Source organism: Macrotis lagotis, chromosome 1 (genome assembly GCF_037893015.1).
Source record: "Macrotis lagotis isolate mMagLag1 chromosome 1, bilby.v1.9.chrom.fasta, whole genome shotgun sequence".
NCBI lineage: Eukaryota > Metazoa > Chordata > Mammalia > Peramelemorphia > Peramelidae > Macrotis > Macrotis lagotis.
In genome coordinates, this window is record NC_133658.1 from 521,878,235 (window position 1) to 521,905,475 (window position 27,241).

Genomic DNA, 27,241 nt, shown 5'->3' on the forward strand with positions numbered 1-27,241 from the left:
AGTGACTCTTGGTATATAAAAAATGTTCCCCATCCCTGATCTAAAGGTTACCTTAACACTATTAAAAACACACACACACACACACACACACACACACACACACACACACACACTCTACTCCTTTTATGTTATACAATATATTCTATAATTCTTCTTATTGTTTTTTCTTGTACAAGGTTATATCTTCTCATTTAAATATCAAATCCTACTAGTTACATGATGTATATTCTCCCTGAAAAATATCCCCCGCATTGAATGATTCCCTCTTACTGTACTTTTTCCTCTCCTATGAAATGATTTCTTTATCTATCTTAAATTGCCACAGAATGTTACTGATTGACTATATTCTCTAAGTAAACCTTGAAGCTTGTAAAACCCAAAGTGTTCCATAAGAAGATGAAACTCCTACCAGGCTAATCAAACTTCCTTATTGTGCTAATAAATTCTTTTCTTCAGTTTAAAAGGAAATTTTAAAATCATTTCAAATTATTTGACTGCAGGTTAACAGATCCATCTGGTGAGTTATGATTCTCTGTAGGCTCTCTAGGAAGTAAGTATGAGAAAATTCCCAACATCTGACATAAGACTTTGTATATCCCTTTTGATGCTCTTATAGAATAACTTGTACTGTAGTTTAGTGCCTGTCTTTCATTCCTAATTAGGTTACAGACATACTAAAATCTTATGCACAGTTGGTGTTCAATAACTCTGTGTATCTATTTATCCATCTAGAAACTCAGTTTAAGTGGAAGTTATTAAAAGAACAAATTTGGCTTAATGATTAGAAAATTAGAAATGGAGTCCAGTAGATCTGCTTTTGACACACACTCACCTCTAAGGATGCTGGCATTTTTTTTAGACATTTTCAAACAAATTACTAATTTCTGATGCTGGCAACATTAGCAGGCAGCTGAGTGATGTAGAAAGGAGTGCTGGTCCTGGAATAAGAAAGACTGAGTTCCTATCAAGTTCCCTTACACTATATTTTTGTGATTTTAGGCAAGTTAATTAACTGTCTCTGTTTTCTCAATTGAAAAATGAGGATAATAACACCTTTCTTGCATGGTTTTGTAAGTATCAAATGAGAAAATATTTGGAAGTGCATTTCACAGTGCCTGTATAGTAGGCACTAAATAAATATTAATTCCTTTCCTATTCCCTTGTCAGAGGGAGTTTTCAAATCTAAAGTTCATTAAATCAGTGAAGTCTCAGTTTGGACCAACCATAAAACTATAATATTTGTCAAGAACTTAGTATGAGCTGTACAAGGCACATGTTTAAAACAAAACAGCCCTTAACTTTGAGACACATAATCTAAGAAAGCACAAATAAATGTAAATTATCTAATAATTTGCAACTGCAAAAATGAATTGAAGTTCTCTGGCTCATAAATTTCAGACTCTTTTTCCTTTGAAAAATCACAAAAGGAGTAGAGCCAAGAGGCCAATGTACACATTAACAACATTATGGAATGAACAACCTTGACAGAAGCAACTCTTCTCAACAGTCCAGAGATCTAGGGCAACTGCATTTGACTGGTTATGGACTATATTATCCTCAACCAGAGGAAGAAAAACAAAGCAAAACACAGAAAAAAAAAAACTTCCGAATCTGATGAACTCTTTAGAAAAATTATCTCTTATTTATCTCTTTCCCTTAAACGTAATTCCTCATGACAAAAATTACTAATTTATCAATATGCTTTTAAAATTATGTATTAAAAAATGCTGATCTGACTGCTCCCTGCTGATAGTGGAGGAAAATTTTGTAACTTAAAAATATTCATGTACAAATGAATGAAAATAAATAAATTAAAAAAAGATAAATCAGTAGAAAAATTGTCAATTTTCCTGTTACATCTCTCATTGTAAATCAGTATACCATTTGTGTAACAATTCTGTCCTACACAATTTTCTAAAATTCATATTTATCAGTTTTTTTAACTGCTCAGGATGTAAATTATCTGGGTCTGACCAGAATTCATCCAGAACTTCTAGAAACTTTCTTACCATCCCATTAATTTGCTTAAGTATAAAATACCAATTAGCCATATTTATTTTGTCCTTCCTATTAAAAATAATATTTTTCTTGCCAAAGAAAAATGGAGCAAAGTAAATGTTAAGCAGCATCTCCTTCTTTATATTGCCAAGTATCACTAGCCCTATCTAGTCCTATCCCTCCCACTAATCCTGTCTTTTCCATTTTGTTCCAATGGTCTCTATCAGACAATTCCCATTTTTTTACACTCCTGAGTGAAACTCTTTCCCTCTGTATCTTCATTCTTAAGATCTTCCTATCCCTGTTGGGTCAGTTTCTCTGCTTGAGTTTCCGGTTGTTGAAATAATACCTATTTTCATTCTGAACCTTTTAAGATTTGTCCTCTGAATAATTAAGTAACATATCAGATTATACCATTTTTTCCCCTCCTCTCTGCAGCTAAAACTATGAGGAATGATCACATCCCCCAGAAACTTCCTGCTAGGGAGAATCAGATCAAAATAAAAAATTTCCTTTTTGGTTTCTCCACTTTTTAAACAATAAAATTATCTTTAAGAAAAGTCAATAACCTTCTGTGCTTGGGCAGAGAGATATGTCTTAATTGTTGGAATCCCTCAGCACTGCTACTTTATGTATTTAGGCTGGTTTTTGGCATTTCCTCTTTCTTTTCAATTGGTCTGTAGCATAATACACTTAAAAATTATTTCTATCTACAGCAACTTTTGTTCAAATGTTCCCAATCATTCTTCCCTTCTTTGTTTTTTTTTTTAATTTATCATCATACCTTCTTAATATATAATGCTACCCTCTTACACTCCTTTACCTATTCTCTTTCTTTTGAAATAAGTATATTCTATCCAGACTATATTTTAGAAAGAAACCTCCTTCCAACCAAGTCTCATTGATAAGTATGAGGTAAAATTTGCCTGTTTGTGTTAGTACTTTAAATTCACATTTTGTGTTACTTAAACTTTGTGTATTTTGTGTTATGTAATTTGGAACTATGTATTTTACCACTTTTATCTTTCTAAATTTGCTTTTTCTCAGGAGTATCTAAATTGCTAATTTTTATACATTGCAGCTTGAGACCAATTCATAATACAGTTTGAGGTTTCACTGTTTTCTTCTGAGATGGTATTTTGACCTGCCCTATTACCTTGGTGGTTTGGTTTTTTGTTTGTTTGTTTTTTGGTTAGGATTCTTTTTGTTTTTTTTTCACTCATTTTAAAACTTGGGCTCTGCTCCTGGGGCACAAGGCACAGTTCCAAGTTTTCACTGCCTTTCTACACTGGAGCCTCAGGTACTGGTAGCTTGCTTCTTGTATTAAGTAGCCCAATCCAAAACTACTATTGCACTGGCCTGCTGGAGCGCACAGTATGCTATCTGCACTGGGGCTGGGACCTTCACCGCTGGCTTGCCATACTACTGACCTTATGAATCTGGAACTAGGGTCTCAGGTAATGATCTGTTTTGTGCCTAAGAGTCTCCTTTTGGCTTCCCTATTCCCTTGCTGAGTTGTATCCCCGTTATACCCACGTAAAGTCCCTCAAAGATATCTTGAACTGAATAGTTGTTTCACTCTTTTTTTCTGTTGGTTGTATTGCTCTAGTCTGTATAGAGACTTCATTTAAAGTTGCTTCAGAGGGAAAAATAGGGAAAGCTCAGGTTGCTTCCTAGCTTCTTCACACCATCTTGGTTCCATCCAGGAAATAACAAAACTATAAAATCCAAATCAGATTTTTCTCAGTCAATTGATCATTTCCCAAATTAGCTTTACCTCTGTGTATTCTTCACTTTCATTGTGCATGCTGGAAGGAAAACATTACATTTGTTGCTAGTGTTTTTCAGGTTCATTCCCCAAATTTGGTAATCTTTGCTAATATCTTTTAAATTTCATCTGGAAATATCATTTCTGTTCATGTGAATTACAAGAAGTAGAAATTAAACTTCTTTTTTTATATTGTAAGTTTCAGATGGGATTCTCTCTCCTGTCCTAGGTATATTCTGGGTATATGAACCTCATGAAATAGGCTAATTTATTGTTATTAGCTGCCTCCACAACCTGAGTCCCTATTCTTTCATTTGTGTGAAAAAAAATCTTAATTTTGGCAATCAATAAAGGATCTTACTTTCTTCAATCAGTTCTTCTTCTTCCTATGCCTGCTTTCTCATTTTTTAAATAAATATTTCTGTTTGTTTATAGTTCTTCAAATTTTCATACAGACTTTGATTTTAAGACTTAATAAGACAATGTGATTTGGAAAATATTAACTAGAAAAGGATCATAGTGAAACATAATTTGATTTTTTTAATAGAAAAAGTTTTTTATTTGAATAATTATGCAAATCCTGGGCATCTTCCACCAGTAACAACATATAACTCAAGGAGTATAAACACACACACACACACATATACACCCCCACACACATATGTGTATATAATATATATATATATATATTATATACACATATATATAGTTCTTGTGGATTTCAAACTAAGTTCCTTACCTATATGTGATTGTTAGCTTTGCTTTGCAAAAGCACCTCTACTGAAGAAATTGAATTAATAAAAATAAATTACTCAAGCAGAAAATAATTGTCCTATTGTACTCTGACCTAATTAGATGATGTTTGAAACATTTATTTTACTTTTAGTTCTGATGAACAGATTTTTAGAAGGCATATAGAAAAAGGGAAATGTTTCTTTTAGAGGGCAGGTAGGAGAGTTGGGTGATTCAAAAAACTTTGGTTATATAAGGATTAGTGGAATAATTTAAAAATAATCCAGAAGAGAGATTTGGTGGGGGGATTAATATTTGGTTTCAAATATTTGAAGGGTAAGTTTATGAAATTGATATTATAATTACTTTATAAAGCATCCAAAGGAAGAACTAGGGCCATTAAGTAAAATTTACAGGAAAATGGATTTCAAAGAATTAAAAAGGAAAAAAAAATACTTACAACTGAAATAGTCCAAAAAGTAAATAGATGAGATTTTTGCAAACTGGAGTTCATGATGGGAGGTTGATGGTGAAGAGCAAAGACCTTGTTTGACTGGCCATAGATCTGTAAATCCCAGTTTAACAAGCACTAGTTATAAAAATATACCAAATCCAATAGGAAAAAAAAACAGAGATAAAGGTGTATGCAGTTAAGAGAAAGTATAATCCAAGAAAGGAAATAAAGGCAAATCACACAAATGTCATGGTCCCAGTGGGGATATTAAAAGGAGAAAAAAAAAGAACTAATATCTAAGTACCATTTGACTAAACAAATTGTAGCAATATGAGTGTAATGGAATATAATTGTGATACAATAGTGTTAAAAAATTCAGATAATCTTAGATAGTATGAAGTTAAACAGATTGAAGGAAGCAGAGCCAAGAAAGCAATTTTAAAAAAAGAGAATATTAAAAAGAAAAATGCCTGTGAAAGATTTAAGAACTCTTATTAAGGCACTGATATCTCCAAAGCATTTCTTCATTTCATATAACAATATCTCCAAAACATCCATGATAAAGCATATTACATACATCTTGACAGAAAGATTATGGACACAAAGCATAGATAGAAATATACATTTTTGTATTATGACTACTGTGTTAATTTATCTTTATCACCTGTATTTTAATGAGAAATTTTTCATTCTTTCTCCTGGTTTTTAATTAGGATAGTCTATGAATGGGGTTAAGATTGGTAAGAACAGACTTCCAGCCAAGATGGCAGAGAGAAGACAGGCACAGTTCTAAAGTCTTCTGATCTTTCCCCATCTATCATATAAATTAAACCTCTTAACAGAAATCTGACCCAAAAAACCCAGAAAGAAAAGCCAGGAGAAAGAACATCTACCTCTGGATTTGTCTCCTTCAGCAACACTGGTTGAATTTCGGGGGGTGAGTCTGGGCACAGAGGGATGATCAGCCCCAGATCAGCCAGATTAGCAGCTGAATTGGAGCCAGGAGTCTGAGGGCCCGAGAGCCGGACCTGCTGGAACCTCGGTGGGGCTAGACATCAGGGGCTTGAGTCAACTATGGAGCAGAGGCACTGGTGTTGGTGCTGTCCCCCAGGAGCTTGCAGACAGGGCTGGGGGGAGAGTTCCGGTGCAGGAATGCTGCGGACACCATCCCTGGGCTCCTCTGGTCTGAGGAACGCAGAGTCCATGTTTCCATTACAGCTCAGACCTCTTCCTGGAACAAATACAGACTACTTCTGCCTCTGGCCCAGGTGTGTGAGCAGAAGAACCAGCCCAGCTGAGGAATTACCTCAGGCCAGGGTAAAGTCCACCATTGATTGAAGGCAAAAGAATTCAATAGCTCCAACTCCTCCCTTCAGGCAAAGGGAGAAGGCCTCAATCAAGGTCACAGACACTCCAGAGAAGGTAACCAGCACCTCCTACTGGCCAGCCAGAGGAACTGCACTCAGTGAGTAAAGCCTTTAGTGATCCCAAGCCCAGGTCTTAGCAAAAAGAAGAAGGGTCAGCGGAAAGGTGGATCCATAGAAAAATTCTTGGAAGGGAAAGACCCTAACTCAGAAAGACCTAGAACCTCTGAAGAGAATGCGATCTGTTCTTCAGCACAGAAAGACTTCCTTGAAGAAATAAGGAAGGAGCTTAAAAATTTGGGAGAGACAATTAATACCTTGCAACAAGAAAACAAAACCATAGAAAGTACAATTGGATAAATACAAAAGGAGAATAAATCTCTCAGATCAATTGGACAAATACAAAATGAGAATAATTCTCTCAGATGATCAATTGGGCAAATGCAAAAAGAAAATAATTCTCTCAAAACTTCACTTGGTCAAATGGAAAGCTCTTTCAAAAGTAGACTTGACCAATTAGAAAAGGAGTTGCAAAAGGTTAATGAAGAAAACTCCTCCCACCAAAAAAGAATGGAGTCTACAGAAACTAATGATTCCATGAGACAGCAAGAGACAGTTAAACAAAAATCAAAAAATAGAAAAAATAGAAGAAAATATAAAATACCTCATCAACAAAACCACTGAACTAGAGAATAGATTGAGGAAGGGCAACCTGAGAATTATAGGACTTCCTGAAAACATTGAAGAGAAAAAAAGCCTGGACTTAATATTACAGGATCTAGTGATGGAAAACTGCCCTTATATCATGAAATCAGAGGGCAAAGTAGTTATTGAAAGAGTACATCGATCCCCGCCAGAAAAAAGATTCTAAAATGAAAACACCAAGGAATGTTATGATCAAACTACAGAACTATCAGATAAAAGAGAAAATCCTGTAAGCAGCCAGAAAGAAACAATTTAAATATTAAGGAGCCACAATAAGGATCACACAGGACCTGGCTGCATCAACATTAAGCAATCGAAGGGCCTGGAATGAGATATTTGGAAGAGCAAGGGAGCTTGGAGTGCAGCCAAGAATCTACTTTTCCACAAAGCTGAGCCTTTTCTTCCAGGGAAAATGATGGACATTTAACAAAATGGAAGAATTCCAATAATTTCTGATGAAAAGAACAGAGCTAAACAGAAAATTTGGACAGCAAACAGGAGGTACAAGAGACATATGAAAAGATAAAAAAAAAACATAAATCTTGAGAATTGTAACTCTAACAGAGAGAATATACCTAGCCAGAAATAATGGACATTCATGAACTGTCCTTGAGATGGCTATCTAATGGGATGTAACTGGCTTTAACCCCACTTAGGAGAAAGACTCTAATAATTCTCTGGAATTTTGACTGTATTCTATAGAATATACTGAACTAGAAGGGACACTCAGAATGTTCTATGACTTAGAAAAAATGACCTAAAAAACACTACCTCCTTAAAAAGGGGGACAGGAAAGAGATGGGAGGAGGGAGGGGATTGAATGGGGTACATCTCATTACACTAAGAGATACAAAAAACTTTGGTAATAGAGGGGAAGAAGGGAGCAGATGAGAAACACCTGAATCTTCTTCTCATCAGACTTGGCTTAAAGTCAACCTACACATACTCAGTTAACTTATAAAACATCTAACTTTTCAAGTATTAAAAGGGAAAAAGGGGAGGGGAGAGGGGGGGGAAAAGGGGGAGATAACAAAAGGAAAGGAAGGGAAAAGGGAAAAGGGAAAGAAAGTGGAGGCAGTGATATAGGAAGGCAAACACACTGAAGGTGGTGGTATTCGGAAACAAAATACTGGGCAATATGGATAAAGGGGAGGAAAGGGGGGGAAATGCAAACAGAAGGAAGATAGCATGGAGGGCAATAAAGAATTAGTAATCATAACCTTGAATGTGAATGGGATGAACTCTCCCTTAAAATGTAAGCAGATAGCAGAGTAGATTAAAAACCACAATCCTACCATATGCTGCTTACAAGAAACTAATTTGAAGTAGAGAGATACATAAAGAGTAAAGGCAAAAGGTTGGAGCAAAATATATTTTGATTCAGCTGAAGTAAAAAAAGCAGGGGTAGCAATCCTTATCTCAGACAAAGCAGCAGCAAAAATAGATAGCATTAAAAGAGATAAGGAAGGAAACTTTATCCTCCTAAAAGGTACCATAGACAATAAAGTCATTTCAATACTGAATACATATGCACCCAATGGAAGAGATTGGCCAATATGACCAGAAATTCTTAGAGGAGAAACTGAAAGAACTACAGGAAGACATGGACAGCAAAAGTCTACTAGTGGGAGACCTCAAACTCCTGCTCTCAGATCTAGATAAATTAAATCATAAAATAAACAAAGAAGTTAAGGAGGTAAATAGATTGTTAGAAAAATTAGATATGATAGACTTATGGAGGAAACTGAATGGGGTTAGAAAGGAATATACCTTTTTCTCTGCAGTACATGGAACTTATACAAAAATTGACCATGTACTAGGACAGAAAAACCTAATGATCAACTGTAGAAAGGCAAAAATAGTGAATACATCTTTGTCAGATCACAATGCAATAAAAGTCATATGTAATACTGGGCCAAGGAGATGTAGAACCAGAACAAATTGGAAACTGAATAACCTCATTTTAAAGAATGAGTGGAGCAAAAAACAAATCATAGAAAGAATTAACCATTTTATCCTAGATAATGATAATAATGAAACAACATACTAAAACCTATGGGATTCATTCAAAGCAACTCTCAGAGGATATATTATAGCTTTAACTGCTTACATGAATAAATTGGAGAAAGAGGAAATCAATGAATTAAACATGCAACTAAAAAATTAGAGAAAGAACATATCAAAAATGCCCAATTAAATGCCAAATTAGAAATTCTAAAAATTAAAGGAGAAATTAATAAAATCAAAAAACCCATTGAATTAATAAATAAAACCAAAAGTTGGTATTATGAAAAACCAATAAAATTGATAAAACTCTGGTCAATTTGATTAAAAAAAAGAAGAAAACCAAACTGCTAGTATCATAAATGAAAAAGGTGAACCATTGAGGAGGAAATTTAAGTAATAATTCAAAATTATTTTGCCCAATTCTATGCCAATAAATTTGATAATCTAAGGAAAATGGATGAATTTTACAAAAATATAAGTTGCCCAGGTTAAATGAAGAAGAGATTAAATGCCTCAATAACCCTATCTCAAAGAAATTCAATAAGCCATCAATGAACTCCCTAAAAAAAAATCTCCAGGCCCTGATGGATTCACAGGTGAATTCTACCAAACATTTAAGGAACAATTGGTTCCAATTCTATGTGAACTCTTTGAAAAATAGGGAAAGATGGAACTCTGTCTAACTCTTTCTATGAAACCAATATGGTGCTGTTACCTAAACCAGGAAGATTTAAAACAGAGAAAGAAAATTATAGACCTATTTCCCTGATGAATATAGATGCAAAAATCTCAAATAAAATCTTAGCAAAACGATTACAACAAGTTATCACCAGGATAACACATTATGATCAAGTAGGATTTATTCCAGGAATGCAGGGTTGGTTCAATATTAGGAAAACTGTCAGTATACTCAATTATATCAACAACAAACCAATCAGAAATCATATGTTCATATCAATAGATGCTAAAAGTCTTTTGACAAAATACAGCATCCATTCGTGTTAAAAACACTAGAGAGTGTAGGAATAAATGGACTATTCCTTAAGATAATTAGCAGTATCTATCTGAGATCATCAACAAGCATTATATTCAGTGGGGAGAGGCTAGAGGCATTCCCAATAAGATCAGGGGTGAAACAAGGGTGTCCATTATCAATATTGCATTAGAAATGTTAGCATCAGCAATTAGAGAAGAAAAAGAAATTGACGGAATTAGAATTGGGAAGGAAGAGACAAAACTCTCCCTCTTTGCAGATGACAAGATGGTTTACTTAGAGAATCCTAAGAAATCATCCAAAAAACTACTCAAAACAATTAGCAATTTTAGCAAAGTTTCCGGTTATAAAATAAACCCTCATAAAACCTCAACTTTTCTATATATGTCTAGCAAGATACACTAGGAAGAGCTAGAAAGAGAAATCCTATTCAAAGTAACCTCAAACAATATAAAATACTTGGGAGTCTATTTCCTAAGACAGACTCAGAATCTTTTTGAAAACAATTATAAAACACTTCTCACACTAATTAAATCAGATTTAAATAACCGGGCACATATCAACTGTTCATGGACAGGTAGAGCTAATATAATAAAAATGACACTTCTATGTTTAGTGCCCTACCAATCAAAATTCAAAAAAATTACTTTAATGAGTTAGAAAAAATTGTTAAGTAAATTCATATGGAGAAATAAAAAGTCAAGAATTGCCAGGAGCTTAATGAAAAAAAGTGCAAAAGAAGGTGGCTTAGCCCTACCTGATGTAGAATCATATTACAAAGCATCAGTCATCAAAACTGTTTGGTATTGTCTAAGAAATAGAGAGGTGGAGCAGTGGAATAGACTAAGTGTAAAAGCAGCAGATGATTATAGTACTCTGCTGTTTGATAAATCCCAAAAGTCCAGCCATTGGGATAAAAACTCCCTCTTTGATAAAATCTGCTGGGATAATTGGAAGTTAGTATGGAAGAAACTTAGATTAGACCAACACCTAACACCCTTTACCAAGATAAGATCCAAATGGTTACAGGACTTAGACATAAAAAACAATATGATAAGCAAATTAGAAGGTCGAGGACCAGTTTACCTGTCAGACTATGGAAAGGGGAACAGTTTATGACTAAGGAAGAGTTGGAGAACATCACCAAAACCCAATTGGATGATTGTGATTACATTAAATTAAAAAAGCTTTTGCACAGATAAAAAAACTGTAACCAAGATCAAAAGAAATGTAGTAAATTGGGAAACAATCTTTATAGCTAATGATTCTGGCAAAGAAGTCATTTCTAAAATATACAGAGAACTGAGTCATATTTTTAAAACAAAAAGCCATTCCCCAATTGATAAATGGTCAAAGGATATACAAAGGTAATTTATAGATGAGGAGATTAAAGCAATTCATAGCCATATGAAAAAAATGCTCTAAATCAATAATTATTAGAGAAATGCTAAATTAAAGCTTCCCTGAGGTGCCACCTCACACCTCTCAGATTGGCCAATATGACCAGAAAGGATAATGATCTTTGTTGGAAGGGTTGTGGGAAATCTGGGACACTATTACACTGTTGGTAGAGCTGTGAACTCATCCAACCCTTCTGGAGAGCTATTTGGACCTATGCCCAAAGGGCAACAAAAATGTGCATACCCTTTGACCCAGCAATACCACTACTGGGTCTATACCCTGAAGAGATGATGAAAAAGGTAAAAATATTACTTGTACAAAAATATTTATAGCAGCCCTGTTTGTGGTGGCAAAGAATTTGAAATTAAGTAAATGTCCTTCAATTGGGGAATGGCTTAGCAAACTGTGGTATCTATATGTCATGGAATACTATTGTTATATTAGAAACCAGGAGGGACGAGATTTCAGGGAAGCCTGGAAGGATTTGTGTGAACTGGTGCTGAGTGAGATGAGCAGAACCAGAAAAACACTGTACATCCTAACAGCAACATGGGAGTGATGATCAACCTTGAAGGCCTTGCTCATTTCATCAGTGCAACAATCGGGAGCAATTTTGGGCTGTCTGCCAAGGAGAGTGCCATCTGTATCCAGTTAAGGAGCTGTGGAGTTTGAACAGCATTCAAAGACTAATTCCCTTTAATTTAGAAAAAAAAAAGTTACCTTATTGTCTGATCTTGTTACCTCTCAGAATTCTTGTCTCTTCTCTAAGGATATGATTTCTCTCTCATAACACCCAATTTGGATCAGGTACAACATGGAAACAAAGTAAAGACTGACAGATTGCTTTTGGGGTGGGGTGGGGGAGGGAAGTAAGATGGGGGGGAAATTGTAAAACTCTAATAATATCTTTAATAAAAATTAATAAAAAAAAGTTAAAAAATGAAGGCAAGAGATACCTAGATAAATATTTTAAAGCACATGAATAGTTAGTTCTCAAAAGAAGTAAGGCAAGGGACAGCTGGGTTGCTCAGTGGGTAGAGCACTGGCTCTGGAGTCAGGAGTACCTGAGTTCAGGTCCAGCCTCAGACACTTTCTAATTGCCTGGTTGTGTGGTTTTGGGCAGGCCACTTGGCCCCATTTCCTTGCAAAAACCAAAAAAAAAAAAAAAGAAAAAGAAAAAGAAGCAAGGCAAGCTATAAATAACTATGAGTATGTGAAAATTGTTCCAAATCACTTATAAGAGAAATTTTTTTCCTTCAATTTTTGCAGGACAATGAGGTTGAGTGGTTTGCCCAGGGCCACACAACTGGGTGATTATTAAGTGTTTGGGGCCGAATTTGAACTCAGGTACTCCTGACTCCAGGGCCCTTACTCTGTCCACTGCACTGCCTAACTGCCCCAATCACAGCTATTTTAAAGTAGATTGTTACAGATAGAAAAAAGAAAATTTATAATTGTTGTAAGGGCTATAGACATTTATCCAAATTAAACACTATTACTGGAATTCTGAAGTAACCCAGCTTTTCTGGAAAGAAATTTGCAACTATACCCCAAAAGTCACTAAATTATACATAACTTACAGTTATTTACTAAATCATTAAAAAAAAGAATTAGCAATCATAACTTTGAATGTGAATGGTATGAACTTTCCCTTAAAATGTAAGCAAATAGCAGAGTGAATTAAAAACCAGAATCCTGCAATATACTGCTTATAAGAAAATCATTTGAAGGATAGATATATATATATAGCATAAAAGTAAAAGGTTGGAGCAAAATATACTTTGCTTCAGCTAAAGTAAAAAAAAAAAAACAGGGGTAGCAATCCTTATCTTAGACAAAGCAGCAGCAAAAATAGATAATGTTAAAAGAAGATAAGGAAGGAAATTTTATCCTCCTAAAAGGTACCATAGACAATAAAGTTTTAGAGGAGAAGCTGAAAGAACTACAGGAAGACATAGAGAGCAAAACTACTAGTGGGAGACCTCAATCTCCTGCTCTCAGATCTACATAAATCAAGTCATAAAATAAACAAGAAAGAAGTTAAGGAGGTAAATAGATTGTTAGAAAAATTAGATATGGTAGACATATGGAGGAAACTGAATGGGGATAGAAAGGAATATAACTTTTTCTCTGCAGTACATGGAACTTATACAAAAATTGACCTTGTATTAGGACAGAAAAACCTAATGATCAACTGCAGAAAGGCAGAAAGAGTGAATACATCATTCTCAGATCACAATGCAATAAAAGTCATGTGCAATATTGGACCAAGGAAATACAGACCCAGAACAAATTGGAAACTGAATAACCTCATTTTAAAAAATAAGTGGACCAAAAAAACAAATCATAGAAAGATTTAACCATTTTATCCTAGATAATGATAATAATGAAACAACATACCAAAACCTAATGGGATTCATTCAAAGCAACTCTCAAGGGATATATTATAGCTTTAAATGCTTACATGAATAAATTGGAGAAAGAGGAAATCAGTGAATAAAACATGCAACTAAATAAATTAGAGAAGAACAAATCAAAAATCCCCAATTAAATGCCAAATTAGAAATTCTAAAAATTATAGGAGAAATCAATAAAATAGAAAGCAAAAAACCTATTGAATTAATAAATAAAGCCAACAGTTGGTATTATGAAAAAAACCAATAAAATTGATAAGCCTTTGGTCAATTTGATTAAAAAAAATGAAGAAAACCAAATTGCTAGTATCATAAATGAAAAAAGTGAACTCATCACCAATGAGGAGGAAATTAAAGTAATAATTCTAAATTATTTTGCCCAACTCTATGCCAATAAATTTGATAATCTAAGTGAAATGGATGAATATTTCCAAAAAATATAAATTGCCCAGGTAAAATGAAGAAGAGATTGGGGTGGGGGGGGGGAGTGGGGGGGGAAATTGTAAAACTCAAATAACATCTTTAATAAAAATAAATTTAAAAAGATTAGTACGAACAATGTTCCAAAAGCAAATATCATGGAAATAGATTTAAAATACATAAGAGAGAACATAATGAAGTTCAGAAGGGAGGAAAAATAGATAAAACAATTGTGAATACAATATTTAGGTGTACATGTCCATGTGTACATGTTTGTGTGGGCATGTGTGCGTGTGGAGATTATCATTAATATCTCAGTTCAAACCCTGTGTCAATTGATGTGTGACACTGGGCCATTCATTTACCCCATCTCTGGCTTATTTTCCTCATCTGTAAAATGGGGTTACTAGTAGCAACAAGCTCCCTGTGTTATTATGAGAATAAAATGAAACATTGGTAAATGGATTTTAAGTAGTAAAACACAAAAAATTCGTGGTATTGATGTTCATATTGTATTGTAGAGCGAGTAGTATGAGATAACGGTTCATAGTTTCCTATACAATCTTCATTGAATTCTCTTCTGTATTTATGAACATTCTCTTGTTTTTTGCTTTAAATTAAAAAGTAAAAGCTATCAACATTTAAAAAAAATTCCTAAGTAGTAAAAATCTTTTATGATTCATGAAACTCTAGATAAAGCAAAAATCATTTTTCTAATCTAAAATGAGTATTTATAAAGTTGATAATATCCAAAGATAAAAAAGATAGCTATATTATGATTAGAGGTACCAAAGAAGATTTTTTAAATGTTTAAAAATATGGACCAAATATAACAGTGCTTATATCCTTAAAGGCAAAGTGAATTGGAAAATGACATCAGTAATAACATAATAGTGGAAGATTTAAATATTCTTCTTTGATTTAAATATTCTTATTTTATCTGTATAAATCTAACAGAAAATGAAAGGACAAAAAATATAGAGCTGAATTTGTTTTACAAAATAAGATTTATAACTTTTAAATAGGAATATTTCTCAGAATCCTAAAAATAACCTGAAAAACTGATCATGTCTCCTAAGGGCCAAAAGGAACAAAATATTTTAAAATGATGAAGTAAGAACTATATTGTTTAAAGACCATCTCAATAAAAGTATGATGATTGAAGAAAAAAAGCATAAAAGACTGAGCAATGTATTCTAATTATGTTGAAGTATAAATTATTAAAGATTACAATTACAATAAAACAATTTGGTACAACAGTATAGATAATTAAGGCTGCTCTAAGTTCATATCTGAAAACATTTATAAAATAAGAAAGTGAATACAAATAATACAAGAGAATACAATAATACAAAATAAGAATGAGAATACAACAAAAAGACTAGAAAATAAATATATTAGATACTCTTTTAAACAAGTACAAAAAAGTTGGAAACAATTTTTAAATTTAAAAACAAAATATTTGATATTTGAAAATGTAATATATATATGTGTGTGTGTGTGTGTGTGTGTGTGTGTGTGTGTGTGTGTGTGTGTGTGGTAAAATCTAAGACTAAAATAATTAATGAACTATTATATAGCTTGATTTAGAAAAAGTGAGTACAACCAAAGGACTAAGATATAAATGTTAACAAGTTAAATTCAGAACATAGAGGAAATTATAATGATTTTAAGAACATACTCTTTAAAATCAAATGTCAATAAAAATGATAATTTAAAGGTTATTGAGAAGTACCTACAAAATAAATATAAAATACTCAAACTGGCATAATTCTTAAAGAATTATCTTTAAAAAATTTAAAGAAACCACAAAGAAATTATCAGTAGGAAGAAATAAATATTCACAGTCAAAAAGATTCAGAAGTGATTCTATTGAATATTTAAAGAGCAATTAATGCTTACAAGAATATAGTATATGTGATATATACTTATATGCATATTATGTGTACATAAAAGTATTGTTACAGATATCACTTTCCTATACATGCATACATGCAATTGTATCAATAGTGTATATATATATCTTTGTCTGCGTGTTTTTGTATGTGTATGAGGTTTTTAAGGGAGGCTTCTAGCTATTCAGTAATGTTAAGGAAAAGAGTTTTACCTTGTCAGGCATTCTTTCTTCTTCTGTGAATTCAGCTGTAATTAAATAATGCCTGGTAATGTCATGTTGTCTCTAACGATCTTCACTGAAATCATTAATTTCACCTCATACAAAATGGAAAAATAGGTCTTAACAGAATAACTTTGGCATTACTTTTTTAGATCAAGTTCTCTATAACACTTTCTAAACATTTTCACTATGATTTTGTGTGTGTGTGTGTGTGTGTGTGTGTGTTTATGTTCTCAAAAATAGAGATAAGATCATCTAGTAAACTGCTCTGAGACAATTATAGTCCTGATAACCAAACCAAGGAGAGACAAGAAGAAAAAAGAGAATCATAGAAGAATTCTCTTAATTAATATATAAATACATATATATATATATGTGTGTGTGTGTGTGTGTGTGTGTGTGTGTGTGTGTGTGTGTGTGTGTGTATAAAACTCTACTAAGTTAAAACCTTGAAAGGATATTGCAGTAATGCATTCAGAAAATTATTGTAATCAAATCAGATTCATACCAGGAGTGCATGAACAATTTAGCATTAGGGAGATAATTACTAAATTGTTTATTAAAAATAATAAAAATTCATGATCATTTCAATAGCTAAATAGAGATTAGAACAATAAAGAATGCATTTACATTAAAACCTTTAAAAAAACAAAGACATTCAGAGGTCATTACTTAATATGGTCAAAAACATATTTTACAAGGCCTAGTATTTTGTTAATGAATACACACTTTAAGATTTCAAAATATAAATAATAATAAAACAAGGCTGCTTCTTTTCCCTATTATTTGACATCTTTCTAGAAAAGTTAACTAGCTAAATAAGAGATTAGCAAGATTCATTTTCTGCAACTTTTTTCCACCTTTAAACTTTCTTCTTCCCAGTTACAGAAAGATTAAATAGATATATAATAGATGGATTATAGATTAAATAGATTAGAAAGGTCATAGAAAACTGATCATCTATATAGATCATTTCAGTCATACCTGATTTTATGAGGTTTTCTTGTCAAATATACTGTCATTTTATTCTCCAGGTCATTTTACAGATGAGGAGCTGAAATCAACAGGGTTAAGTGACTTTTTAATGGCTGCACAGTTAGTAAGTATTTGAAGGCACATTTGAACTCATATTCTCCTTATTCCAGGGCCAACACTCTATCTACTGAACCACTTAGCTGTCATATCATATAGATTTAGATAGAGATACAACCGATTCATACAATCATAATTTCCTTAAAGCCAGGTGCTACCTTGCTTTCTTATGGTTATATACCCAATGTTTAATACAATGTCTAGAATATTTTTCTATGATGATGTTTGTCCTTAGCAACTATTTACCAATACCTTCCAAGAACATGCCAAAGCATGAATAAATTGACTATCTTGCCTATATCTGTATCCTTGTATTTAGGATCTGGACCTTCCTGCTACAGTAATTCTACTCAGAGAACCTCAAGTTCCCTATCTCGTGCCCTAACCCTCCCCCCCCAAAAAAAAACCAAACAAAAAACAAATACAAAAGCTTGGTTATTCCAACCAGCTCATTCAAGTCATTAAACTGTTCAGAAGTCTATAAATAAGAAAGCATTGCTAAAGGGAGGATAGAGATTGTTGGCAGAAAAGAAATGAAACAATATAGCAAAACTAAAGGTTCTCATTGGGCAGAGAAGAGAGAAAAAAATGAAAAAAAACATATTTGTATTTTCAGATACATAAAGTACTTAGAAAATTCCAGTGAATCAATGAAGATGTTAATAAAGAAAATATACAAATAAAATTATCTAAAAGATGCTTTATAAAAGTAGATAAAAGAATATCTAAATTCATTTGAAAGAACAAAAATTCTAGAATATCAAGGAAATAAAGATTAAAATATAAATGAAGGAGGAATGGTATTAGTACACTTTTAAATTATATTATTAAATTATTATTAAATTATATTATTAAAAGTTATTATTTTAAAAGCTATTTTTTACTGGTTAAAAAAAAGTTTATCATTATTCAGACCAGATTAACAAGAAACTGAAATGATTGAAAACAGATCAGTATTTGATAAACCAAAGACCAAAATTTGTCTCTTTTTGAGATGAACTGTTGAAAAAAATAGTTTTATAGAAATTAAGCTTAGACCAAAATATTACATGCTACAGCATGGTAATTCATTAAAAATGGATACATGATCTTAATATAGAAGGTCATAATAGCATAAACATAATTAAAAGGAAATAAGATCAGACATTTTTCAAAATTATGGTGCAATTAGAATTCTTGATCAAACAAAGCATAGAGATCATGATAATAGAGGCAATTTTAGTATATAATATTAAAAAGATTTTACACTTATAAAATTAATAAATATAAAATTAGTGAAAAATTTCTTCACTATCAAAGAAAAAACCTGATATATATATAGATATTTATTTATATATATATAAATATATATATGAAATGAATGTGTATATGTGTCATTATGTAATGTAGTATGACAGCCCTACTCTGAAGGCCAAGACTGTTAAATTTATTGCCTCCCTATTCCCAACCCCATCCTCTGAGGAGAAGGGGGGAAACTCTGCTATGATTTGGCAGACTGCCTTTCCCCATTTTTACTGACCCTGTGATTAACATTCCAATTCAGTTTAACTGATGAACATCAACTTAGTTTTTACAAAGGGATATTTAGCAAGAACAAATTTTTTTCCTTTTCCTTTTTCCATTTTTCTCATGGTTCAGTTTAGTTCCTTATTAGAACTGGTTCAATCAAGTTCAATTCCAAAGTCCAACTGGGTAGAGACTCTGAACCCTTGTTCCCCAACATTCCACTAATTGACTGCAATACATGGCCTGGATTCTTGTACTCTTGGATCTTCATGGCTTGAATAGAATTCTGGGTAGGAATGGACCTCTGTGCCTAGAAATGACAAAAAAGGAGGCTTGAAAAATGGTCACAAACCCTAAGCTCTGTGGCCATAAGGATCATCCAACTTACCATGTGATGCTGCATTTTTTTTGAGAATCCTTCATCCTCAGATGCCAAGCAAGAAAAACACCCAAACATTCTCCAGTAGCTTTAAAAATGCATCAGTTCTACCTATGCAGCTAATGGAAAAAAAGTGCACTGGATTTCATGGTAAGAGCAGACATTCATTCTTTGATCTCCCAAAACAGCATCTTCCATGTGAGTCATCCCTTTTTAAGTGATACAAGCATGAACTAAATTTCACTTAACCATATAACACCAAGAATCTTTTGCCTAATGAAAACAGGGCAAAGATATGAGCATACAGTTCTCATAGAACTGCAAACTAAAAATCACCACAAGAAATCATGTCTCAAATAAGTAATAAAAGAAATGCAAGTTAAAACAACTCTGACCTTTTATCACACACCATGGAAATTAACTTAGATAAAAAAAAACAATGAGAAAACGTGAAAGTACCAGAAGATAACAAAATATAATTTACTCCTGGAAGAGAGATAGGGAATTCTCAAACAGAATGTTGTAAATATTATGAGGAATATAGTCACTATTCTAGATTTTATGCTTAATTATTGTTCTTTGTTATAAAAGTTTACATCTTCAGGGGAAGAGAATTTGTCTCTCTTTCTCAGAAATGACTGATGAAAAGACAAAATATATCAATAAAGTATATTTAAATAGTAAAATTTAAAAGTTACATTTAAATAAGAGAGACTGGTAGGGAGTTTCCCTTCCTTGAAAGTGATCAAGTCAAATCTAAATAACTATTTAGATACTGTTGAGGGGATACCTTAGGTAGCTCTAAAATTTCTAAAATATCTTTGACATTTAAGCAGATATATTTTCAGTGATTTTCTACAGATGCTGAAGTGTATACGGGATATAACATATGTCTTAAGCACTCTGTGAACTTTGGATAAGTTCTACTAATGAATGACATTAGTCATGTTAATGGATGAATTTGAAGTTCCAAGTCCCACTTTCTTATTTTGCACAAGATGTCCTTACCAGGTATAGACATCTTACTTTTTCATGAGTCTTAGAATTCCTGTCTTCCTTCAGGGGTTAAGCTTTTGTATCATTTCTAGCAGGAAACTTTTCCTAATGCCTTTGGTTATTTGTTTTCTACTCTTCATTCACAATTATCATGCATATGGCTTATGTGATTACATGCTGTCTTCCCCCTCCCCACCCCCAGTAAAATACTGTATTTTTGAGGACAGGGGCTTCCTGTCATTTTGTTTTTGAATCCCCCATCCATTACATAGTGCCTTGCAAATATTAACTTCCTTATAAATCTACCTGCTAGAAAGAGTTAGAAAGAGAAATCCAATTCAGAGTAAACTGAGACAATATGAAATACCTGGGAGTATATTTGCCAAGCAGACTTAGAAACTTTTTGAAAACAATTACAAAACACTTCTCACACAAATAAAATAAGATTTAAATAACTGGGCAAACATCAAATGCTCATGGATAGGTCAAGCTAATATAATAAACATGGCAATTTACCAAAACTAAACTACCTGTTTGGTGCCCTGCCAATCAAAATTCCAAAAAAATTACCTTAATTAGTTAGAAAAAGTTGCAAGTAAATTCATATGGAGAAATAAAAAGTCAAGGATTTCCAGGGATTCAATGAAAAAAAAGTGCAAAAGAAAATGGTTTAGCCCTACCAGATCAAATATTATAAAGCATCAGTCATCAAAACTATCTGGTATTGGCTAAGAAATACAGGGGTGGACCAGTGGAATAGACTAGGTGCAATAGCTGGAAATGATTATAGGAAACTGCTGTTCAATAAACCTAAAGAATCCAGTTATTGGGATAAAAACTCTGTCTTCGATAAAACTGCCGGGAAAATTAGAAGTTATGTGGAAAAAAAATTAGACCAACACCTCACACCCTATATCAAGATAAGATCCAAATGGATACAGGGTTTAGACATAAAAAATATTATAAGCAAACTAGAAGATCAAGTAGTAGTTTACCTGTCAGATCTATGGAAAGGGAAGCAGTTTATGACCAAGGACGAGACGGAGAACATCACTAAAAACAAACTAGATGATTTTGATTACATTAAATTAAAAAGCTTTTTTCACACATAAAACCACTGTAACCAAGATCAAAAGAAATGTAGTAAAATGGGAAACAATCTTTATAACTAGTATTTCTGACAAAGGATTCATTTCTAAAATATACAGAGAACTGAGTCAAATTTTCAAAAAAATACAAGCCATTCCCCCCATTGACAAATGGCCAAAGGATATGTAAAGTCAAATTACAGATGAGATCAAAGAGATCCATAGTCATGTGAAAATTTGTTCTAAATCATTACTTATTTGAGAAATGCAAATTAAAACACCTCAGAGGTACCACCTCACACCTCTCAAACTGGCCAATATGACCAGAAAGGACAATAATCATTGTTGGAAGTGTTGTGGGAAATCTGGGATACTAATACAAGGTTGGTGGAGCTGTGAACTCATCCAACCCTTCTGGAGAGCTATTTGGAACTACACCCAAAGGGCAACAAATATGTGCATACCGTTTGATACAGCAATACCACTACTGGGTCTATATCCTGAAGTGATGATGAGAAAGGACGAAAAGATCACTTGTACAAAAATATTCATAGCAGCCCTGTTTGTGGTGGCAAAAAATTGGAAATCAAGTAAATGTCCTTCAATTGGGGAATGGCTTAGCAAACTGTGGTATATGCATGTCATGGAAAACTATTGTTCTATTAGGAACCAGGAGGGATGGGAATTCAGGGACGCCTGGAGAAATTTGCATGAACTGATGCTGAGTGAGATGAGCAGAAGCAGAAAAACACTGTATACCCTAACAGCAACATGGGGATGATTATCAACCTTGATGGACTTGCTCATTCCATCAGTGCAACAATTAGAGACAATTTGGGCCCGTCTGTGATGGACAATACCATCTGTATCCAGAGAAAACTGTGAATTTTGAACAAAGACCAAGCACTATTAAGTTTAATTTAGAAAAAAAACCTGCTATCTTATTGTCTGATCTTGCTATCTCTTTTACTTTATGTTTCTTCCTTAAGCATATGATTTCTCTCTCATTACATTCAATTTGGATCAATGTATACCATGGAAACAATGTAAGGACTGACAAATTCCTTCTTTGGGGGTCGGGGGGGGGGAAGTAAGATTAGGGGAGAAATTGTAAAACTCAAAATAAATAAAATCTTTAAAAAACAACAAAAAAATTTACTTGCTGGATGCTTAGGACACAAATCTTTACTCACTACTCCAGTAGCAGCACTGGCCATTCATTCTGGATTGCTTAAGTGGTCTTATTCAGGCTCAAGACAAATTTCTGTTATTCCAAGATGAGTAGGCAATTATTTGAGAATGAAGTGTATGAACTAATAATTGAATCAGGCTAAAACTAAAAGTCTCTTGTTTAATGAAATGCAAATCTGTCCAGAGGAAGAAATAACTATAGGTGAGCTATTATGATAAAGTGGATAGAAATCTAGGCTCATAATTAGGATGCTCTGATTTTTAATACCTCAAACAACTGTTTAGGATGAAAAATTAGTCAAAAATCAAGTGCCAATCAATATTGGCTGAAGGATTTTTCTCACTGGGAATTTTCAATACTAATAAAACCACAGGTTTAACTCTACAAAAATAAATAATTTTAATTTTATTTAAATGAAACTGGATTGGATTATTTCCAAAGTATTGGTTAGGCCTTGGATTCAGTTAGATGATTTATCCCATATATCATCATAATTTCTTTTGTTGCTACTAGCTAAAAGTCAACATAGTTGAGGAAGCAGAATGGGGGTAAAAATCAACAGGGGACTTCTGAGGTGGAGTCATAATGACAGAGTGAATCTAGGAAGCTCTCAGAGCTATTGTCATAACTATTGTCATATTTTTTAATCGATACTTCATTTTTCTACTTACATGTTATAGAAATTTTTCAGTATTCATTCACTTGCATGCACTCATAAGCTACATAATTTTCTGCCACTTTCACTTCCCCCCTCCCTTCACTTAGTGGACAACAGTCTGGTAAAATTTGTACATGTACTATCATGTTTAATAAATATTTTACTTATTAGTCATTTTGTGTTTAGGGAGTTAAGATGAATGGAAAAGAAAGAAATTTATGGAATAGGAAGGAAAAACATAAGAGAAGCTTTAAAAAGCTAATGTAGTTTTCATTCAGATCTGTGAGTTGTTTTTCTCTCTGGATGTGAATGACATTGTCCATAACTGGTCACTCAGGGCCGAATCCAATTTTAAATGAAGCCTCTACATAGAACCTAAAGCTACAGAACCCATACAAAAAGAGTGAAACAAATTCTCAGCTCAAGATATTGTGGAGGAACTGCATTAAAAGGTCTGACTCACAGGGTACAAGGAAGAGTACAGCCTAGGGTAGGTGAGAGAGTTGGAAAACTAGTGGGAGCTCACATCTGGGCTCAGCAAACCAGTGATGTAGTATGCCAGCAATGAGGGTTCCAACCCTAGATAGAGTTTTGAGTCCCCAGCACATTGGTGCAACATGTGGGACTGGGTTGGACTATCCTAATACAGGGAGCAATCTGCTAGCAAGTAAAGCAGAGGAAATACTATAGGCAAGCAGAAAGCCAGGGACCAGACACTGGCCTTCAGCAGAAAAAGTGTGCCCCAGGAGCAGAGTTAAACTATCAGTGAGCAATAATCCCCCAAAAGTAATAGCCATAAACAGCTACTGTTCTGAAAGTATCAATAAAAACACCATCTCAGAAGAGAAAGCAATGACAAAATGCCTATATGTGAAGCTTCAAAGGGGTTTTGAATTGATATACATTGCAAAAAAGACCTCTTGGAAAAATTCAAAAAAGAAATAAAAAAACCAAGGAAGGAGAAAAATGAAGAAAAGAGAATTATGCTGAAGAAATTAATATCTTTAAAAGTAAAATTGGCCAAATGGAAAAAGAAATAAACTCCTTTATAAGTAAAAATGGTCAACTGGAAAGGGGAATATAACCTATCAAAAAGTAAAATTAAACAACTAGAAAAGGAAAATTCAACTAAAAGTAAAATTAACCAGATGGAAAAGAAAACATAAAAGCTAACCTTAGAAAATTAAACTCTAAAACTTAGAATTGGACAAATGATAACTAATAACTATGACAAACCAAAATTCCCCTAAAAATACACCAAAAAGCTGAAATAAACAGAAGAAAATGTAAAGTTCCTCAGGAAAACAATCAATCTGGACAACAGATCCAGAAAGATAATATACAAATTATTGGTCTATCTGCAAGCCATCATCAGAAAAAGAGCCTTGATGATATCATGCATTAAATTATCAAGTAAAACTGCCCTAATTTCCTAGAATATGAAGATAAACTAGGACTTGAAAGAATGCATCATTCACCTCCATTAAAAAGATCCCAAAATAAAAATTCAAAGGAATACTGTAGTTAAATTTTAGAATCTTCAGCTAAAGGAGAAAATACTGTTAAGTGGTCAAAAAGAAGCAATTTAAATACTGGGAGCCACAGCCAGGATTACATGGGACTTATCCACTTCAGTATTGATTATGACATGATAATGTTTATGACTCTTAAGAATTGTACTTCTATTAGGACAACTGAAAGGAGTATACTTTGACAAAGGGTGTGGTTATAAGATAGATATAAGACAAGATCTAATAAAAAGAAGGTGAAGGCAATAGAAAATAATTAACATCACATGAAGAGGCACAATGCATCTATTATAGTACAAGTAAAGTAGGGAGAGGGTAAACACTGAGTAAATTTTACAGATTGAACTCGAAGAGGGAATGATATACATTTTCAACTGGGTTAAGATATTTAATTTTTCCTATAAGAAAAGAGGACAGACTAGAGGAAAGGGCAGTGTGAGGTAAAGAGCAGTCAAAAGCAAATCATTGATGAGGAAGGATAAGGGGAAAAGGAAAAAGAAAAGTACAATTTGGGGAAAGATAGGATGCAGGAAAATAAAGGTTTTGCACAAATAAACCCAATGCAACCAATATTAGAATGAAGAAAGCTGGCAAACAATTTCCACAACTTGTGTTTCTATAAGAAATAAAGAGCAGATGAACTAGGGAAAATCCTGGAAAGACTTGCACATAATTGGGGAAAAAAATAAAGAGGAATAAAAGAAAAACAGTACACTAGGCATCAGAAGCCCAAGTCTGATTCCTAGCTTGCTGCTATGTAGTTATGCTATGTTGTCCAATAAAATTCACCTTTCTGAGCCTGTGTTCTGTAAAATGGGATTAATGATACTTGTCCTTGCTGTTCTTGTCAGCCCAGCTGCCTCCTGCACCTTCCCCTTCTCCTTCCCTCTTACTGACTGTCCAGCTGTTCAGTCCTGCAGAGACTGTCTTTATTTCCTAACTTCTCTCTCCTTTGGCTTCTAATTACCACATTAATTCTTAAATAAATCTTTTAAAAAGTACCTGAATTCTTTTGAATCACAAACTTCTAATGAATTCTTTCATGTTTGCCCAAACCTTGAAACCTTTAGGTGGCTATATTTTTCCCCTGGCATCATGCCCACTTCCATTCTGAGGGAGATCATCATCCACTTGAGTGCTGTGCTGCTCTGGGACTGGGGTCAGCACCACTCTGGCTCAGGTATACCATACACCATGATTTCTACCACGATCATGATGGTCATTAACAGAAGCTTTGGTCTAGGGGAGTCAGAAGCAGGGGGTATCCTTTTTTCTCTGCACCACTTAGTCAGGAGTGTGGCCTTGAAAAGGTGGTTTGCTGTAGCTATTTGAGACACCCAGCTGACCCCTCCTTTCTGTTATGAAGGATGCCTAATGGTTTCAATTATGAACCATTTAGTGGCTTTTTGAGGATCCCAATCCTGACTTTAAACTCCATCTTTTCCATCTGTCTTGTCTTTATGACATCACTCTGCAATAACTAGCAACAGCCCATCAACCAAAGAATCAAAATGTTCTAGGACCTAAAGGAAAATGGCAGGAACATGGAGGCATGAGCATGTAGTTATGTGCCTTCCAGAGATGGCTTAAATGAAATGAAGGCTGATATGATAAATGGAGACACCAGTTTGGATGATCTGAGTCAACTCTTCCAAGAAGGTATACATTAGAGTAAAAAGGTGTTGGAGGAAACATGGAGAAAACAAAATGAAAGAAAAGCCAGTGTAAGACTGTGACACTCAGTAGAAGGGTACAACAGCCTCGGTCAGCATGGAAGTTCAAAGCAAACCCTCCTCCTCTGCCTCCTCCGCTGCCTCCTCCTCCTCCTCCTCCTCCGCCGCCTCACTCCTCAAAATCACACCCAGCCCAGATGCCATCTGCCTCATCAGCAGCTGCCCCCCTAGCTGCCAGCCAACATGCTCAGAACCTGTGTGCTGTAACCCACTCTACTGTGTCTGTCCTTGCTGCCACCCCACCTCTTGTGTGGCCCTAGTGTGCCACCACAACTGCTGTGGAGGCAGTCCCTGCCAACCTACCTGCTGCCAGGCTGGTCCCTGCAGCCCTTCCTGTTGTGTGTCCACTCCCTGCTCATCCTCCTGCTGTGTTTGCTGCAAACCTGCTATCTGTGTGCCCTGCCAAGTCTCCTGCTGCAAGCCGACTTCCTACACTGTGCTCTGCAGAACCACCTGTTCCCCCAACACCAACTGATGCACAGGTGGGAGTCCTCCAAGCCAACTCTGAGTTCAGATTGGATGAGACTGGAAACTCCCTGACTTGGCTCATTGTGGCCACAGCTCTGCTGATTCCCCTGGAACTTTGTATGCCTTCACTGGCCGCATAGAGCAGAGCTATTGATCCAGTCAACAGGAGCTTCCATTCCCCACCCTTTCCCCCTCCCCACTGAAACCCATGGAGCAAAGATTCTGGT

General features: G+C 34.2%; 1 long non-coding RNA gene across 1 annotated transcript; it reads right to left on the reverse strand.

Annotated features, from left to right (window-relative positions):
* Positions 1-838: 838 nt before the first annotated feature.
* On the reverse strand, positions 839-26,216 carry LOC141520904 (uncharacterized). The gene is made up of 3 exons (XR_012477791.1): positions 25,816-26,216; positions 4,959-5,063; positions 839-938 (listed from the first exon to the last, which is right to left on the reverse strand). It is a non-coding gene; the product is annotated as an uncharacterized LOC141520904 (long non-coding RNA).
* Positions 26,217-27,241: the final 1,025 nt, after the last annotated feature.